Source organism: Myxine glutinosa, chromosome 12 (genome assembly GCF_964187855.1).
Source record: "Myxine glutinosa chromosome 12, kmMyxGlut1.1, whole genome shotgun sequence".
Taxonomy (NCBI): domain Eukaryota; kingdom Metazoa; phylum Chordata; class Myxini; order Myxiniformes; family Myxinidae; genus Myxine; species Myxine glutinosa.
Window position 1 is genome coordinate 77,074,306 of NC_136272.1, and position 13,125 is coordinate 77,087,430.

Genomic DNA, 13,125 nt, shown 5'->3' on the forward strand with positions numbered 1-13,125 from the left:
TACTCACAGTGTCAGACAAAATTTACTAATGAGTGATGAAGACGCTTAATCTTGCAACACTCAATATAAATGGTGGTGGGGCCAGTCACGTCCGCCAGATCCAAGTGAATAGTTTATTCAAAAGGAAACAAGTCGATGTAATATTACTGCAAGAAACTCATATTATTGAGAAGGTTGAACATGACTGGAGCAGCATGTTCAAAGGTAAATGTTTCTTCAGTAATATGTCATCTGTATCTGCTGGAGTGGGGTTTTTGCTAAAACCAGGACTTGTACCTGAATCTTGCCTCTTTCAGGAGGTGATTCGGGGACGTTTTGCCTCCCTAGAATTGGTGATCAATAGCCTGAAGCTTATTATTTTTAATGTATATGCACCAAGCGAGAGTACTGACCGTAAAGCCTTCTTTACTGAAGTGATAAACCATTTAAACTTGTTTGACCCAAATCAGTGCATATGCATGGGGGGAGATTTCAATTGTACGCTAGAGCCCAAAATGGACAGAAATTCACCGGAACCACATCCTGAGTCCCATGGTGACCTCTCCCAGTTCCTTTCAGGTGGGGCTTTTTTGGATGTATGGCGATTGATGCACCCAAATGACCGGCAGTTTACATGGTGTCGATGCTCCAATGGCCAAGTATCCTTAGCGAGGCTTGACCGCTGGTACATCACCCCACGATTAAGGAATATTGTAACCTCCTCAACTATTACCCCTTCCATCTTCTCTGACCACCACATGGTCACGATGGGCCTATCTTTCCCACAATTCAAACGGAGGAGCGCCTATTGGAAATTCAATACAAGCCTTTTGGATGATACCCTGTTTAAGGAAGCCTTTCGCATCCTATGGATAGCAATAGTTGGAAAAAAGCCCCTCTTTGCTTCCACTAACCTTTGGTGGGATAATATGAAAACTCATATACGACTGTTTTGTCAACAGTTTAATTCCCATATCACTCATGAAAATCAAATCACATTGGCACGGTTGGAAACCGAAATTCTAAAACTGCAAAACAAAATGGCAGAGCAGGAAAATGAGACAAATTATAAATTGCTCCTTGAAAAAAGGACCCAACTCCGGGAACTATTACAGGAGAAGGCTGCAGGACTGCTAGTTAGACTGAGAGTAAAAAGCATTAAAGTATCAGATAGTCCTAGCAAAGCCTTCTTTCACTTAGAAGCTGAAACGAAGCCTCCCCAGTTTATTTTATCAGTTAAGGACCCCAGTGGGAATGAAATTACAAGTTCTGATGGGGTAAAAATCACTATTAGAAAGTATTATTCTGAACTATTTGCTAAAAAAGATACATATGAGGATAAAATAAAATGTTTTACCTCCCATCTCCCAACCCTAACTGAGACTCAACGCCTGGAGCTGGATGTGCCTTTAAGCCTTGATGAATTACAGCGTGCCCTGGTTGGAATGGAATCTGGAAAGGCTCCGGGAATTGATGGCCTGCCAGCTGAGTTTTACATGGAATTTTGGGACATTTTGGGCCCAGAACTATTGATTGTAATCCAAGAATCCTTGCGAAAAGGTGTAATGCCACTAAGCCTAAGGAGAGCAGTGGTGAGTCTTCTCCCAAAGTCAGGAGACCTCCGGCGGATGGAGAATTGGAGACCGGTTTCGATAATGTGTACTGACTATAAATTGTTTTCGAAAGCAATGGCAAATCGTTTAAAAAAAGTCATTGGTGATCTGGTTTTACCTGATCAGACATTCTGCATCCCCAGTCGTTCGATTTACGACAACATTTTTTTCGTGCGGGATTTAATGTATGCTCGCCATGACCAAAATGATTTTGGAATATGTTTTCTAGACTTTGAAAAAGCCTTTGACAGCGTTGACCATGTTTTCTTGTGCCATGTTCTTGAAGCATGTGGGTTTGGGGTAATTTTCAGGGCCTTTATAACTTTATTGTACACTGACATCTCCAGTGTAATTAAGGTGAACAATGAACTGGTTCCCCCCATAAAGGTTCAGAGGGGGGTACGGCAGGGTTGCCCAGTCTCAGGTTTGCTTTTTGCGTTAGCAATGGAGCCATTTCTTTGCACACTGAGAAAGAATATCTCTGGCCTGACCTGTTTTCCTGGAAGCCCACCAATGACTATATCGGCCTATGCAGATGATGTTTGCGTCATTATAAAAAACCACCAAGACATTGTTGCTCTTGTAAAGTCCTTAAGAACCTTTTTCATGGCTTCATCTCTGAAGGTTAATTGGACGAAAAGCAAAGCTCTTTGGGTGCCATACCTTAATAGCTGCCTACCTGTCTCAACACATCTGCCTGCTCTTCCAGAAAACTTGGAGTGGAAAACAGATGGTGTTGATTACCTTGGTGTGTCCCTGGGCTCTACACAATTTGAGAAAAGGAATTGGGAAGGTGTGACTGGAGAAATAGACAGGAGGCTGAACCTGTGGAAAAGAGCCCTACCGCACCTCTCATTTAAGGGCCGAGTCTTAGTGGCAAACAACTTGGTTGCTGCAACGTTGTGGCATCGCTTTATTTGCCTGCAACCACCAGAAGTGCTGCTGGACAGGATACAGGCCAAACTTGTGGACTTTTTTTGGGGAGGCCATCATTGGCTGCGGCCAAGTGTAATATGCCTTACTTCACCTGAAGGTGGTCAGAGCCTTGTTCACGTGAGATCCCGTCTCATGGCTTTTCGCCTGTGCTCCATTCAACGCCTCCTATTTGGTGAAAACCTGCCAAACCATGCCTTGGCTTGCCATATTTTACAGCAGGCGGGTAGACTCGGCTATGGTCTCGAAGTATTCCTGACTCACCTCAAGTACGTGAATACATCAACGCTCCCCATATTTTACCAGAGCCTTCTCAGTGCCTGGGAAAGACTTTCCGTGAGCCGTAAAGCGGACACCTACTCCCCAGGGATGTTCGAGGCTGAACCCCTGTTCTTCAATCCTCTCTTCCCTGATGTTCTCAAGAGTCGTCTATTGTGCCAACGCTTTATTGAGGCAGGCATAAACAAAGTATGGCACCTTCGGCCAAACTCCGGTGTCGGGTGGAGGAATGTGGAGGAAATTTCAACCTTGACGGCGATTCGGTCCAAGAGGACAATTGGAACGATTTTGAGGAAAGTTGTTCAAAAACGTCATCAGCTACAGAAACTTTGGACTTGGAATACTTTTGGACACCCCAACGAGTCCCCGTTTCCGAAACTGATTTTTGACTGCTTTCCCAAGGAACTTCCACCTGTTAGCACAGGGACAAGTGTATTGCATGCCGAGAGCAGCAAGAGCCTGTATAGGTGGTGGTTATCTCAAGTTCTTGGTATTCCTCCGCTAAATGGAGTAGCACGATGGAAGAGGCTACTCCCTGCCGGGCCCCCCAATGAACCTGTATGGGAATCAATGTATAGTAAGCTGATCAACAAAAGAACAGGTGATCTTCAGTGGCGCCTTGCCCACTGGATCATCCCATGTAATACATATGTATGGAATTTTGCCCCAATATCTGCATGTTGCCCCTTTTGTTCTGTAAATGAGGATGTTTTTCATTTTTTTATTGGTTGTGAAAGACTTTTTCCTTTATTTGAATGGTTAGACTTTGTGTCGTTCAAAATGAATTTCAGATTTACTTTTCGATCCTTTATTTTTGGGCTCAAAAAGAGACGGCAACACAACAAGGAATATGAACTGTTGTGCTTTTTTGTAGCTACAGCAAAGCTTGCTACTTACCTGTCCAGAAAGGAGAAGCGGAATGGTAAGCCCATTCATCAGTGCAAGGTCATGACGTTTTTCAATGCACTGTGTGCTGCAAGGCTAAAACATGAGTTTGAGTTTTCCAAGAGCATGGGCGAAATTGATGGATTTGTGGAAAAATGGTGTCTGAAAAGTGTCTGTGAAGTCCGCCAAAACGAGTTGGTATTATTTTTCTCTTGATTGTTCATAATTTCTACAATTCATAGTATTGCTGCAGAAGATTGCATTTGTTTTCGGTAAAAGTTGATCTGATCAACGCATATATCTGTACTGTTTCCTTGCTTCATCGTTTTCTCTTGTTTTTGGCTTTGTTGATTTTATACACTGTACATCCATGCACTTTATAATTTTTGGAATAAAAGGATGTCAAAAGTCTCTCTCTATATCTCTCTCTCTCTCTTTCTCTCTCCCTCTCTCTCTTTCTCTCTATCTCTCTCTCTCTCTCTCTCTCTTTCTCTCTATCTCTCTCTCTCTCTCTTTCTCTCTATCTCTCTCTCTCTCTCTCTCTCTCTCTCTCTCTCTCTCTCTCTCTCTCTCTCTCTCTCTCTCTCTCCTTCTCTCCATCTCTCTAACTCTGTCATGGCCCCGACTTCATGAAGGCGGGGGTACACCATCCTGGTCGTGGGGGATCTCTGGGTCACTTCTGCATGATCGATCGGCTGTCTTCATGCCATGCCGCAGGCTTGTTTGAAATAACTGTCCGGGGCTATAAAACAACAATAACAGCAACTCAGGCATCCCAAGGCAAAATGTGTCCTTCCCCTTGGGTACTTCTCAGTAGAAAGAGGCAAGGGCCCGGTTTCATTAAATTCCTTTATCCTTAACAAAAGATTCCCCTTATTGGTATTTATGGATGGAGGGAAGGGGATGGTCCTTTGAGTTTAAGGAAGGTTTTAAGGAAAAACTTAAGGAATAGTTTTATATGCAAGCATCCTGAAATTAAGGATGTCCTACAGGGGAAACGTAAGGAAATATTTGAGTAAATGCTCAAATCTTTCCTCAAGAATGCTTTATGTATCCAGGCCTTTATCCTGCTGCTTGGGGAGACTGCAAAGGGTCAGTAGAGCTTCTTTTTTATCTTGGATGATGCACCCTTCAGATAAATGTATGGTGGTGGGTTAATACAATGGTGCTATCATCACAGTAGGCCTTGTGGCCGAAGCTGAACATTGGGAGGTTGATGGATATGGAGCATTAGAGAGCCAGAGCTACGTTTCATGTATTAAATCTCACACCATGCGGCTCATTTGTCAGTCGGAGCAGCAACTCGCATTTGTACTGTCTCCAAGTGATTCTGCTTTTTACTGCTTTTCCGCTTCAGCCGTTTATGGTCACATCGTGAACTAGCTACGCCTCCCTGTAGGCCATGTTGGACCACCTTCCCCACCCCCGATGATATGATTTCCATCATCAGCAACTCGCTCTCCCCAATGTATTTCTTGCACACAAAATGACCATTAAATGTTTATGAAATTTTTGAATTTTATATTTTGTTCTGTGCAGATAGACATGAAAAACTGCCCGCAATATCCCCAGCTTAGCTTGAAGTTTGCGACCGAATTCCCTACTTTCTACTATAAGTAATTGGATATGTTTGGATGCGAAAAGTTCTGTTTTAAATCTAATTTTTGGCACCGTACGATTCATCAACAGTTATTTTATCAAGTACTTGTTTTTTAACATATCAACAATGGATATCAGTTAACCATTACATTTACTTCCACTGAAGTATGTAGCAATTGTAACGAACTTTTGTACAGGACCATATCAACATGATTTCATTTGTATACACAATCGAAGTACACTGAACGGATCAAGATGTAACAGGCAAGAAGAGGATGCAAAGCAGGCAAAGCAGGACGTAAAAAGGAACATTAGAGACACATCACATGAAAAATGATCCAACTCAGAGTTTATATATATATATATATATAGATATGTTGCAGACCTGTCAGGTTAAGTTGTTTGTTGCATGTGACACTGAAGAGGCAGCGTATGTAATTTATAGACAGGTTAGATCTTAATATGTGGGCATGAACAGTTTGTGGTGGGCGGGGCTGGCAGGCGAGAGGATTATTCAAACGTAACTACATCATACGAAACTACATTTGAAATGTCTAGTCTGGGTTTGATTCCTCGCCTGACTATGAACTTCTAGCTCCTCCATGAGCCTCGACCTCGTGTACAAAAAATAGAAACTGTCCGATTGGTGCTTCATAGGTAGCGCGTTACATCACCAAGTACACCGTCTCCCCAGGCAGATGTTAATTTAGGTGTCCTGTCTGCTTAGTGTTAGCTGGTGAAAGTTAAATGTCCAGCAGTGTCTTTCGCACAGAGTAGGCGAGATATCCTGTCTAAATTTCAGATAGAAAGTCATCTGGTTTTCCCAGATGTTCTATACCAACAGATTGCACTGCTTGCTGACTCATAGTGTAGTTACTGTGTGGGCAGCAGCACCTACACTGAAAATGAGTTCACACATGGAGATGTTTGCATGTCATATGTGAACCATCATCGATGGTTACAAAAGGCAACCATAACAAGGCTTTATCAGGAGATTGTACATACATCACTTACAGGTGAAGATGTTAGAGGACACTTATGCACTGCTGCAAGGACATTATTAGACAATGGACAAATCAAGGCAGCATATGGGACTTTTTGTCTCCCGTCGCACCGCGGAGCGAAAGGGGGACTATTTAACCTTGTATTCCAGAATCCTGATTCATGAGTTTAGATGGCACCTTCAAACAGGCCCCCGATGATTTATATCACTCACCTTCCACTTCAAGTGTACCCCTGTCTTTATCTCTTCTGGACATTGACCTGTTTCCTTAGTTTGCGGATTAAACTCTGACTTCCTGCCGCTAATTCAAATTATTATCCTCTGCAACGACCTAAATTACTTTCATATCTTATGTAGCTAAATTTCACTTTGCTGCTTTTGTATTGATCATTTTCCTCACTGTGCTCCATCACTCACCCAAATATTACACATTTTTAACTGTCTCTTTTAGCTTTACCCACCTCTTTATTTATATCCAATCTATTAATATTATTTATGCTGATTCGCTTCATGAGTTCACACCGTTGATCTTCCTCACTGTGCTCCAATGTAACTTAACTCCACTTTACCTCTCTACCTGTTTGTTCCTTGATCTAATACATCACGATAGGAAGTCAAGTAGATCATTAGGCAGTGCCCGTCACCATCTCCTCTCCGGGAGTAGTCAGGGCAGGGATTTGTATTTTGGCCAAAGTGCAGACACTGCCAGACTCACACACTTTTCTGAAGGCACCCTGGGGTCGTTAAGTTCCAAAAAGCAAGTGCTAGCATGAGAGTCGACAGCTGGCTAAGTATCCCCGTCTAAATTATGGCATGCGCTATGATGTAACACCTTTCTTGCATTGCGCCAGGGTGACAAACCCAGACGTTCCAACACTAGGGTGAGTACGCTGCCCCTGGGATATCTTTTGAGCTGTCATTGTCTTTTCCATGAATTTTCTTTCCGTTTTGTTTTCCATGATATTCTCCGCTGCCATCCACAACCATTATGCCTTACTAACTCTGGCTCCAAGGTCCCTTCACAGTGTTTCACATGATTTACCCCCACTGACTTCTATTGCTAATTTATCCCACCACCTTCTACAGCTAATTTGTAACTGCCTGCATTCTGCTCCTAAATTGACCTCATTGTGACTGTCACAGTTAATTTACCTCTCTAGTTTCCACTAGTCATAAGGAAGTTGCCAGAAAAAAGGATGCCAACCACCTTTTTCTCATTTGTCATACTCTGCATCTGTGGTCATGAAGGGTTATTGAGGTCTCAATCGTATTTCAATGTTAATTTACCTCTCTAGTTTCCACTAGTCATAAGGAAGTTGCCAGAAAAAAGGATGCCAACCACCTTTTTCTCATTTGTCATACTCTGCATCTGTGGTCATGAAGTGTTATTGAGGTCTCAATCATATTTCAATGTTAATTTACCTCTCTAGTTTCCACTAGTCATAAGGAAGTTGCCAGAAAAAAGGATGCCAACCACCTTTTTCTCTTTTGTCATACTCTGCATCTGTGGTCATGAAGGGTTATTGAGGTCTCAATCATATTTCAATGTTAATTTACCTCTCTAGTTTCCACTAGTCATAAGGAAGTTGCCAGAAAAAAGGATGCCAACCACCTTTTTCTCTTTTGTCATACTCTGCATCTGTGGTCATGAAGGGTTATTGAGGTCTCAATCGTATTTCAATGTTAATTTACCTCTCTAGTTTCCACTAGTCATAAGGAAGTTGCCAGAAAAAAGGATGCCAACCACCTTTTTCTCATTTGTCATACTCTGCATCTGTGGTCATGAAGGGTTATTGAGGTCTCAATCATATTTCAATGTATAATCTTCTGGACTAAAAGCCGAAGAACACTCTGCGGTGTTGTGGATGTATTTGGAATGAGTGCACTATTATGTTGGGACTGAATCTTTGGCGATGCTCATTTCAAATCAAACACCCTGTGGATTTACAATAAGGTATCCCATAGTTACGTGAACGCTTCGCACCTCCTGTGCCACCCCTTTCGAGAGAATGGATGTAATTACGATGACCCTCCAAGGAGTCAAAATGTCTCAGTTAGTGTGTGGCGAGAAGGGTGCCAGGGAAGCCATCGCGCTCGCAAAGGACCTTCTGTGCGTACGCGCATGATTTGCAATCCTGCTATCCTGGGACCCTCTCGGTTTCCAGGGTAGCGGGTTGGGACCTGAATAATTATTTACCTCAAAAATAGCACGAGGTTGTCGCATTACGTTCAAACTTCTCTGCGAGTATTTTGTTGCCGAAAAAAGCTATTTCACGTTGCCGATGGTAAAAAAAAAAAAAAAATTGCAAAGCTGTAACAAATTATTCTGCGTGAAAGGTCTTGCTTTTGATAACATCGAAACGGAATTAAAATATTTATCACTTCTGCTAATGGATTCTTCAAAAGTTTGCTTTGCTGACTTTGTAACCGGAGGCTCTCAGCAACATTTGGTGTCCCAAATACCTGGTGAGAGCCCAGCATGCTTACATTGTCACCCAGAAATCTACAACAGATGTTCAACAGCTGGTCTGGAGTCTCTTGACGACCTCATACACCATAGTTTTATTTTAATAGGAAAATTGCAAATTTTAAGTAGCATTTGCCATTTGATGGCGAATGTCAAAGGATTTGTTTAAGGTTCATTTGGAGCAATGACATAAAGTCATCTATCTATCTAGTCCAAGTGGATGCATATTTTTCCTTGAGTTTTAATTATGAGTTCGCTCTGTTTGTTGCATCGCTTCTGAGATGCCACGATGTCACTCCTTGAATGCCCCTGCAAATTGTGGAAGGAATTCATCTAGGGCACTGGCACCCAATGGATACTTAGCATCCACAAGCAAACCCTATACAAATGTTGTTTTTTTTTTGTATACAAGATCGAGGCTCATGTAAGAGCTAACATGAATCACAAAAAAAGCAAACGGACACACAAAACATACAATAAAGGGAGCGGGAGACAAGATGGGGAGAGAGAGTGAAGCACACAAGCACAACAGCAGAGAACAGAGACAACGGAAGATCTGTGGGAGGGAGTAGGCTTGGTGGAAGGAGGCGTGGGAAGGAGGGGGGAGAGGTAAAAGAGCAAAAAAACATATGGACACTGCGAGGACTTCCAGGAAAGAAGTCGGTATTTCAAAAATGAGGATCTGGGGTGAATTAACGGGGTAGAAAAGATCAAGGTTTTTGATGGGGGAAGATAAGAGATGGTGGTGAACAGCTGTTTTAAAGACCTGGAGGGAGGAGTGGGATTGAAGAGAGTGAGGGAGTTTGTTCCAGAGGCAGGTGAAAAGAGGAATGAAAGAGTGAAGGTGAATAGATAGTCTTGATTTTGGCAGTTTCACCAGAAGAGGGTTGCTGGCAGATCTTGTGCGACCTCTAGGAATATTTGGGGGACAGATCACAGATAGAGCTGGGGGAGCATGGCCGGAGAGGAGTCGGTAAAAGACAGAAAGACCACCAACCTGCCTGCGGTGAGTGAGTCAAAGGCCCTCGTAGTTGGCTTCATCGCGGGCGATCCCAATGATTCTGAAAAACCCTCAAAGGGTTTTTCTTACCAAAGTGTTTCTTTTCTTACTTACCAAATTCTGAAAAACCCTTAGCAAACCCTCAAATATTACGTACTCATTGATTTGAGACCTTGTGTACAAAACGTCAAGAAAATAACTTGGAATCAGGTGGGATTCAAACCCAGACAAGATAATTCAAGGGCCAGAACACTAGTTCCTAACTATCACATCTTTGTGATGTACCAGTCAATTTCAAAAAGACTTTGACTCCATCCATCGTGGCAATATGATGAAGATCCCTTCGGCAAATGGAATCCCTGATCAACTGGTGAAGGCGATTTTGAATATTTATTGGGATACACATGACAAGATACTCTCACCCGATGTAGAAATGCAGCTTTTCTAAATTCCACCTGAAGTACTACAGCCACCCTTGCTCCTTACCTGTTTGTTATAGTGCTTGATTATGCACTCAGAAATACTATCAAATGCAAGGAGGAGGAATTGGGGTTCGAATGAGAATGAAGAAAAAGTATAAGACTCAAACTGGATGGTCTAACTGATCTTGACATTGCGGATGGCATCGTCAATGTCAGAAGAAATTGAGCAAATGCAAGAACTTCTCAAGAGAGTTGTTGTTGTAAAGCGCTGGACAGTTCTCTGGAACAAGCCTGCGGCACGGTGTCAGCCGATCAATCGCGCAGGAGCGACCCAGAGATCCCCCACATCCAGTATGGTGTACCCCCCGCCTTCACGAAGTCAGGGCCACGGCAGAGTTAGAGAGAGAGACAGAAAGAAAGCGAAAGAGAAAAAAAAAAAAGGAGACAGGCACAAGAGGGAAAGGGCCGGTCCATGGGGATCGATCGGCACTCTGACCGTGACCGCTCTGCCATGACGAATCCGGGCAGCAGGGAAGAATGGCGGAGATTTGGACCCCGACTTGTGTTGGTGGGTGCACCCACTGCGAAGAGGCGTCCCCGATGGTCGTCTCTCAAGAGGGTTGAACCAAGTGCTGGTAAGATGGGGCTGACAATTACAGTAATGCGAATAAAACTAAAGTGATGTCATTCAACCAATCGAGAGAGATCTCAATCATATTGAATGATCTCAATCCCATCTACTATCACGCTTTGGTAGAAGTTATAGACCCCATGGTATCCATCGTGCAGCGTCGGAGAGTTATCACCAGCACCTTGGCCAAATTCCAAATCCCTGCTCTAACCTCCAGGGGGCGCTGCATCTGTGGCACAGCCATGCTCACAGCAATGATGCAAACCCACAGCCTTTTGATGAATACGAATGAAGAAGTTCGCTAACCTTACAAAACAAATGACTAGTTATAAAAGAAATACCTAATTGTAGGAACTAAATGTATCTTATCATGGCTTTTGTGCTTTTGATTTAAGTCAAAAAGGCACCATTTTTATGATTTAAACAATGTGACTTTTTAAGGAGCAAAATATGTGGTTAAACCACAATAGCTTCAAATTTGCTACTCTGAATGCTTGAGTGGATGGATGATAAACTAGAACGGCAATAGGTAGAGAGCATACCTCCACCTGGCTGAACAGTTTACATTTTGTATCTCACTGATAGGACCCATCCCACTAATTTTAACCGACATCTTTAGAAGAGAACCACAGAGCTCTTTGTTTGTCCTATGTTCAGACCAATGGACATTGAAAGCGAAACGAAGAAGTGGAGTAGGGCATCCATGAAGTCCCTTCTCATGGGTCGCAGTTAAGGTTCCTTGCTTCACTTCTATAAAGCAGGATGGAAGCAAATGTTGCGATGAACAGTCATTCCATGACACACCAAGATAGTGTCGACTTCCATGTTATGAACATTTGTTGCAAACTCTGCATGCATTCCTTTGTTTGATATCCTGAGCGGTGTTAACCCGAAAAACTAGATACCTGAAGTCATTGACTGTCTCAGGTTTTATTCCATCATTCAATATGTTTGAGGGGAGCCTGGTGATCCTCCATCCGGTTAGGATCCGGTTAGGGTGCCGGCTTGGGATCCCAGGATCCTGGGTTCGAATCCCGGTCGATCCCTGAATTAATGCCAGGGGGGTTCACTCAGCCCGTCATCCTTCCGAGGTCGGAAAATTGAGTACCAGCTCACTGGTAATTCCTTGTGTGTCGCAAGAGGAGAATAACAGGGTTGGTGGCAGGAAGGTGCATCCGGCCATAAAACATTGCCTCAAAAAGGGGACCAATTAGGCCTTGTGGCCGCGCAGCCTCATGCGGGGATGTGGGGGACCGGGGGAGGGGCTGCAAATTCTCTATGTAAATGTGTTGGTGGGTACAACCACTTACTGAAAGCGAAACTAAAAGATAAAACGTCTTTGTGACATTTGGTGAAGATTGAGTGTACTGGTTCAATTTTGTTTTTAAATTTTCTTGTTTATTCCTAACAAATGAGGGTGATGTTCTGTGATATCACAAAAGGAAGTCGATGTCACAACAGAATAAAAATTAGCACAAAAATATAACGACAAACCTTGCTCAAGCAAATAGTTGTGTACAGTACCTCAAAAGTTTACTCATTTTGTAAGCAAACATCCAATTTAACAAGAACAAACAAAAGTTTAAACAATTGACTTGTGAAAATGTGAAAAGCCTAGGAATGCCATTAACTTTTGTTTGCACAAACAAACATTGATGTTGCATCTTCTCCTGCTAAGACATCACATAAGTTCCTATGAATATGTAAATTCTCATGAGCATTGAAGGTGCAAATTGACAAAAAAAATGTCAAAATACAAACAAATTTTCAATAAAAAGGTAAAATAAAGGCAAAATGAATGAAGAGTTGTGCACCATGTTTTTTTTTTTGTTTTTTTTGTGCAAATTCACAGTCTGCAGCCTCCATGTTTTTATGTAAAGAAAAAAATTAATTGCATTGGCCCTTTTCGCACAATGGAGGCACTCTGAAAAATAAGGCTGATGTCCCTTTCAGCAGTTTGTGTCATAGTCCGGCAGATATGTGAAGAATTGTGGTAGAATTGTGCCTTTGATGATACAAGCATGAAACTTGGCACACAGTTAGGGCATACCCTTACAGTGAAATTTGGATGTAGGGGCATTCCAGATTTCTCCTTGGCCCAAAATGGCGGCCATTTTACAAAATGGCGGCTAAGAAGGACATATTTACCTATTATTTCAGACTTGTCATTTGTGCTGCTATTGAAACACAATGTAATGAGCATATTATAAATTGTCATGTACATGCTATGCAATACCTTCATACTGGGTTCAAAATTGGAATCTACGGTGGCCTATAAGGGGCAGAACAAATGGTTTACCATTGCAATAGACAG